We start from the raw sequence: 6,985 nt of genomic DNA, 5'->3' as shown, positions 1-6,985 counted from the left end.
ACTGCCAAGGAAAATATACAAGTACGAAAGAGCAAAAGTAGCTACATATACTAAACAATAACCAGAGTACAGTCCACTCTGGTTATTGTTGTGCATCTTAGGTGCGACAAGGTAGTAATATTGATAGGAGACTTCAACTGTGTTTGTTTCGCTCAGGACCGCGCAAAAAATTTGCCAGTGAGGGATAAGAGTGCTCAGCTGCTGCACTCTTTAATTAATGAGTGTAATCTCGAAGACGTTGGCTATTTGTTCTCTTACGACGCACACCCTAAATACACGCATTTTCAAAGGGATAGCCACGCCAGATTAGATCGCATTTATGTCTCTGTTGAACTGGCTTCATTGTGCACAGAGTATGACGTTAAGCCCGTAAGTTTCAGTGACCATTGCTTAGTAATTGGAACATTTGGCAGGAAACAGCGGAGGTCACGATTTAACTGGCACCTGTGGAAATTTAACGTGAAGCTTTTAGAGGACGACAGTTTTGTAAGAGAGACAACGAAAGAACTCGATAAATTACTTTCGACGCAGGCCGAAAGCTATATAGTTGAGTGGGAGGAGCTAAAGCAGAGAGTAAAGCTTTTAGCTATCAAAACTGCAAGCGCAATTCGATATGAGGAAAAAAGAAAAGAGAAAGAAATGCACGAGGAGCTTGAGTTTTTGCTTAGCATGGATAGCATCCAGCCGGGAAGATATGCAGAAGAAATAAAAGCCTTGAAACGACAACTTGAAAACATTGACACTGAAAAGTATAAGGCAGCAGTGATAAGAGCAAGGTCGGAAAAATTTTGGGCGGGGGAGACGCCAACTAAGCGAGCGCTGTCAGATGAGAAACGGCACGCGTATCAAAAGGAAATACGGCAAATTGACAACCGAGGTGCTGTAACTAGTGACCCTGCTACTATCAAAAATACCTTTATAGAACACTACAATGAATTGCTTGGCCGTAAACGCGAAGTCAAAAATGGCTTTCAGGCAGAATTTTTGCGCCAAATGCCAAAGCTCGATGAGGATGTTAAAACGCGTCTAGAACGACCCATAAGTTTGACAGAAATAGAAAGTGCGATAGACGACCTTCCAATGGGAAAGTCGCCAGGACCTGATGGGCTTGGCGCTGCTTTCTACAAAGCATTTAAAGATTACACAGCCCAGATTTTGCTTAAAGTGCTAGATGAGTCATACGAACGTAAGCAGGTCCCACCTTCGTTTTCTACCTCGCACATTGTTTTGATTCCGAAGTATGATGAGCCAGGAAAACGCTTGTTGGTGGGTTCTTATCGGCCGATAAGCCTCACCAACGTGGATTACAAAATATACATGAAAGTGCTGGCGAAAAGGCTTCAAAGTGTAATACCGAGTCTGGTTGGGCCACACCAGACGTGCGGCATTAAAGGTCGAAGCATCGCAACTAATGTGCACGTGGTACGAACTGTTTTGGAGTGTTGTGACGCGATTGGATCTCGAGTGGCAATGATACAGCTGGATCTCGCCAAAGCATTCGATCGCGTTTCACACGATGCCTTGTTCGAAGTATTGACACACTCAAACATAGGGCGAGTGATTGAGGAAGGTGTTCGAATGGTGTATGCGAACTGCACGACACGGATAATTGTGAATGGAGAGCTCACTGACAGCATTCGTGTGCTGTCGTCAGTGAGGCAAGGCTGCCCCCTGTCACCCCTACTGTTCGCGGCCTACCTCGAGCCTCTCTGCCGGTCTATCATAAACAATGAACGTATAACTGGTTTTATGCTGCAGTCAGCACAGGTCAAAATGCTGGCATATGCAGATGACATCGCTGTATTCTGTTCAAGCAGAGAAAGCATTCAAGAAGTTACTGCCCTTGTTGAAAAATTCTGCCGACAGACAGGCTGTGAAGTAAATTGGGAAAAAAGTGCCGGTTTCTGGCATGGAGACTGGGATGTTACGCCTGAATACTTTTCTCGTTTGCAATGGTCAAAATTGCCGACCCAGTATTTAGGCGTGCCGCTTGAATCGTACCAAGATCCCACCCCATTCTGGGCTGGCCAAGCAGAGAGAGCGAGAGAGAAAGCTGATTCATGGCAGGGCAAGCCGTTGTCAATGTTCTCACGCGCTTATGTGTGCAATGTTTTCCTTGTGGCAAAGATATGGTACGTAATGAATGTGCTTTCGGCGACGCGTGTTAGCATTCAAAAAATTCATCGTGTCTTTGCCGTTTTCATGTGGTCATCAACATGGGAAAAGTGCAGCAGAACCAACCTCTTTCTGCCTGTTAAGGCGGGGGGCTTGGGCCTTGTGCATCTCTTTTTGCGACAGGTTGTCTCGCGTTTTTTTTTCCTTCGTGATCAAAACGACAAATTCTTGAGGACGGTCATGCAAGTACGACTGTGTAAAATGCTTCCAGAATACGTTGTCTGTTCTGGTGAGAATATGAGTGGCGCTTTAAAAGGGTACATGCGCGAAGTTGTCTTGTCTTTCAGAATGTTGCATGCGCGTTTTTCAATGGAATACTTGAGCAAAGTGTGTAAGAAGAAGCTGTACAAAGATCTTCTGGATGTGATGATACCGTTGCCGATTTACCGTGCACCACACCGTGGAGGCCCCGGACAGGATGTCTTAAAGCGTGTGAAAAAGATGCCAGTTAGGCCTTCAGTTAAAACGTTCTTCTTTAAGCTACATTCCAACACATTACCTGTTAAAACCTGGTTACATGAAAGAGGCTTATTCGTTCCCTGGACAACAGATTGTCTCCTTTGCAAAAAACCAGAGACAATCGAGCACGTCTTTCTGGATTGCTGGGACCCAGTCTTTCACTGGGATGTTCTCCAGAGAACACTAAAGAAAGACCTTCCGTTAGATCCGTATGGCATACGGTTCCTTCCAGTCGAGAGTGAGGGTATTCCTTTGGATTTAGTCATGGTCCTGAGCCTCCACAGCCTGTGGAAAACAAGGATGCAGGTGCAACATGCAGATGTCAACACGCGTTCTGTACGCGAGAACTTTATCGAGAGTGTGCTGCTCCTTAGAGAAACGTATCGGGTGCTTTCTGATCCACCTGACTGGATCAGTGTGCTTGATGAACTGGCTGTCCTCAAAAAAATTTTAAACCTTTCGTGACAGCCGAAGTCTGGTTGTTGCGAGTTTTACCATTATCGTGGATCTTTTTTGAATTGATGTGAACTCAAAACAGGCAATAAAGAAAAAAAAAAAAAATAACCAGAGTAGTGGTTAAGGTGCCCGTCTGAAGACCATAAGGACCGAGGTTCGATTCCATAATCGGTACTAAATTTTTTATTTTATTTTTAATTTTATGTATTATTTTAAATGTAGTCGTTTTATTTTATATTGTTGCATGCTTTTTAAGAAGAAGAAATGGACATGGGCAGGACATGTAGTGCGAAGAGAGGATAACCGATGGTCACTGAGAGTAACAAATTGGATTCCAAGGGAAGGAAAGCGTAGCAGGGGGCGGCAGAAAGTTAGGTGGGCGGATGAGATTAAGAAGTTCGCAGGGGTCAAGTGGATGCAGCTAGCACAGGACCGGGTTAAGTGGAGAAATATGGGAGAGGCCTTCGCCCTGCAGTGGGTATAATCAGGCTGATGATGATGATGATGATGCTTTTTCCACCCTGGCGACGCGTTTCTTTCCGGAAACGGGGGCCATCAACCATAAAGGCCATTCCCTGACGTAAGCACGATGCGGTGGCGCTTCTATCGCCAGCGTGGTCCGACTGGGGGTGAAAAATAAGCTTAGCTCCCATAGGAATACATGGAAGCGAAATATTCCAAAGCAGTTTTCTAATTTCACGGGTCATCTTTGATGTCGTTATTCGGTACAGAGAAACCATGAACGCCCTGGAATAGATCGCGGAAGTGTGAAATCTCATTACCGAGGCGAAGTATTTTTAAAACACCGCGAAACGTATCGGGGTGCGAGTTGAGAGGGCGACCCATAGAAATACATGTAAACACAACTTCCCGCAACATTTTGCTCGGTTCAGCAGCGTTGAACCCTTCTCATTTTTTGGTGAACGTCTTGTACGACACCCCGACGTCATGTTGCATGACACACTACATTCTCTTGCAAGTAATGCAAGTCTGACGACTTGTGGGACCACTCACAGCACGATAAACTGACCGCGCACATTTGCAGACGACAATGCACCACCGCTGTCGTTAGCAGACGCTCCGGAGCTGGAGGCGGTCGCGTTGGGTATCGCCAGCTACGCTGTCGTCTGCTGCAATGGGCGAATCTCGTTCGGTTCATATTGTCGTATGGCGTTTGACAACTGCTTTTTAAATATAATTCTGTCTAGCATGTATCACTGGAGCGACAGTATTATCAAGCCTAATTACCCTATGGGGCAGCATATCAGACTAAGCAAAACTGCGCGATTAGCTACACCCAGCTTGCCTTTTGGCGGTGTCTGGATTCATAGAACAGGTTATTCGGGGAGTTTTAAAAGTAGACCGCCTCCGTAATGACGCACCATACTTTATCACACACTTCTTCAAAGCCCTGGTCAACGTTTAACGACCAGCCACCACTTCTGATGCCCTGCGAAATGAGAAAAATTTTCCGGTAAGTTGTGTTTACATGCATTTCTACGGGTCGCCCTCCCAACTCGCACCCCAACATGTTTCGCAGTGTTTTAAAAATACCTCGCCTCGGTAATGAGATTTCATATTTTGACAATATGTTCTAGGATGCTCACAGTTGCTTTGTACAGAATAACGACATCACAGGTGCCCCTTGAAATGAGAAAACTGCTTAGAAATATTTCGGTTCCATGTATTCCTAAGGGCGCTAACCCTATTTTTCACCCCCAGTCGGCTGCGACGCCGCGAGCGCCCCCTTTGTTTGTAAACACGGTGTTGGTCTATACGAGCTCACTAAGTGCCAATGTGTCTTTAAAGAGCCTGTCTCAAGAATATCTCATCGTGAGATCTCACACGTTCTGGGGCCAGAGAAGGAGGTTACCTTTCCTGGTAGCACTGTACGGCCATTCGAGTACGATTCGCCCGCAGCGTGAATCATCAGGCCTCGAAGGGGCTGGCAGCTAAATTTGCGCTGAGCCAGCGAATGTCGGCTGCAGCCTGGGTGGCGTTTCTCCTTGCTTCTCGCTCCGACGCCTTCGTGCCGGGACCGGAAGACGGAAGTCGCTGGCTGCGATCCAGACTAGGTGTCTCTCGCCTGACATTGGCCCGCGGAAATGCACGTTGGTGTCAAAAGAACTGCAGTCAGTGGCATAAAAATCGATGCCAACGTGCGGCCTTTTTCTACTCCATGATGCGCATTACAAAAACCTCCAGTGTGAGTAGTTGGTGCAAGAAATTAGGTTTTGGTATGATGCCAATTCATACTTGGAAAGCGTGTGTTTTGGTCATCTTTTGCGTACAGGTGGTGGTTCTGCAGGAAAAATCGTGGGGGCGTCATGAAGCGAGAGCTATATAGTAACACTTGTGAAGGTGTGACTATAGAGCCATAAAAGTGCGCTCAGGTATGTAATTCCCTCCGAGGCCGTGCACCCTTCGTAGGCAACATACAATGCCGACGTCGATTTGCGCGGGTGATGCTCGTCAGGTAACGATTTAGTTTTTAGCATTCTTGCACTTTGCAGGAGCGCACGATAGTCTGAGCACGTTGTAGCCGCATACTCGCCTGCCAGTCAGCGCGAGTGTGGTCTAAGCCCGAATGCTCACGTCCCCTACTCAGTCGACCTTCGCTGAGGCCGGGTCGAAACAGAGCGGCCGCTGGGAACAACAAGTGCACCACGTTCAGCAAGGGAAGGCAAACACCTCGAGAGTTTTGTACCCAATAACCTTCTGAGCACCACATGTCCCGACTTTCTGTATAATACTGTGCTACATGATTATCCGCCCACTGTACGTGAGAATATCCCTCCGGTTTTTAACTCGATAACGTAAAACGTTCCGTTCCCTAGAAAATTCTGTGTGGGTACGTTGCGAGCGAGAAAAATATCCTGGATTTAACCTGACTAAACCAATGATACCATCTGCAAGCTGTGTTTGAATAACCCGCTCAGTACATGTGAACTGTGATGTCATGATAGGCGGCGCAACGGGCAATAATTAGCCGAACGAACTGCACAAGCTATCGTGCAAAATTTTGCGTCTATACGGACTGTAGCTTCAAGACGCGCGGATACCCTCGCTGTAGGATAACATGAATCTGCGCATACCGTAACAGTTAATTTCGGGGAAATTCACTTTTTTGGCATCGACGATAAAGTATGCACAACTTTTTTTACACTGCGCTACATCTTAGCACAGTTTTGGCATGCTAGTTGGTGAGGCCTCTTGTCTGAAACCCAGGTAGTCACAAGAGAACAGAAGGTCGGCAAACACAGCGCTCCCTAAAAGCGCGAGGCGCTATTCGCCTGATGCGCCAAGTCAGTAAGAGAAGCTTTCAAATGAAGAAAACGTGTTTTTCTGTCACGGTATGAGTATGGGCTCCTAAACAAAGAACAATTTCTCACGCAGTTTTGAGCTGAGGTGAAATAACTTCAACGAAGCACGAATATGGTTACTGTAGGAAAAAAAACAACAGATTTAATAATTACAAAATCATTGCAGCATTCAAGAGGAGTGCTTACAGGGTAGAAACTAAACAGCCGGACGCTCCTAACGGCACAAAAAAATTTTCGTACCACAGTCCAGTAAAGTCCGGCAGCCTCCGTAGAATAAAGCAAAATAAAAGAAAGTTGGCCCGCACAACACGTTTGCGGAAAGTTCTCGGTTATACCAGCTGTAGGGCCGAAGCCTCTCCAATAGACATCATATTAACCCCCTCCACTCCTTGCTTGACTTCACTCTTGCCAACGTCCTAATTTAATTCACCATCTAACTTCCTGCCCCGCCCCTGCTGCTCTTTCTTTCCCTTAGAAGGAAATCAACTTCTCTCTAAAAAAATAAAGAAACGCAGGACAGCTTTCATAGCGCCGATGTCAAAGTGAAATGGCACGACTGAGATGCGCATTTC

This window comes from Amblyomma maculatum, chromosome 10 (assembly GCF_055883805.1).
Source record: "Amblyomma maculatum isolate TAMU_Amacu chromosome 10, ASM5588380v1, whole genome shotgun sequence".
Taxonomy (NCBI): domain Eukaryota; kingdom Metazoa; phylum Arthropoda; class Arachnida; order Ixodida; family Ixodidae; genus Amblyomma; species Amblyomma maculatum.
The sequence above is the reverse complement of the archived record's forward strand: the minus strand, read 5'-3'. Positions refer to the sequence as shown.